Source organism: Electrophorus electricus, chromosome 16 (genome assembly GCF_041902795.1).
Source record: "Electrophorus electricus isolate QZ-2024a chromosome 16, ASM4190279v1, whole genome shotgun sequence".
In the NCBI taxonomy this organism is placed as follows: Eukaryota; Metazoa; Chordata; class Actinopteri; order Gymnotiformes; family Gymnotidae; genus Electrophorus; species Electrophorus electricus.
The window spans coordinates 16,377,501-16,377,945 of NC_137512.1; positions in this window are offsets into that span (position 1 = coordinate 16,377,501).

Below are 445 nucleotides of genomic sequence, written 5' to 3' on the forward strand. Positions count from 1 at the left end.
TTGTATCTCCCTGTGTCTTACCAGGTCTCTGTTTTGTTTTCACACTTGGCTCCATCACTTTCCCTTTCTTCAGTGTGGAGTCACTGTGCCTTTTGCGAACATTTCAGGTAAGACACTTCCTTCCTACCCACAACTGAGAACACTGACACAGTTAGGGCAACCTCACCAGACAGGTCTTTCACTACTGTAGTACCTTGTTGCTTTTAAGAGGGAATACCTCAGAAGTAGTACTTGGGGTAAATTTCTAAAGAAGTGGCCCCATGCCAGTGTAAAAGAGTTTGAGGTTTGCTGTTACAATTGACATAGGAAGGTCAGCTCACTGGAACTGAATGGAGGTCATTAATTATGACTTCAGATACATACAATTACAACCATTTTTAAAGTGGTGTTTTTTAATTGCACTATCATTCATCATTTACAAATACAGAGGTGAACAACAAAGGGT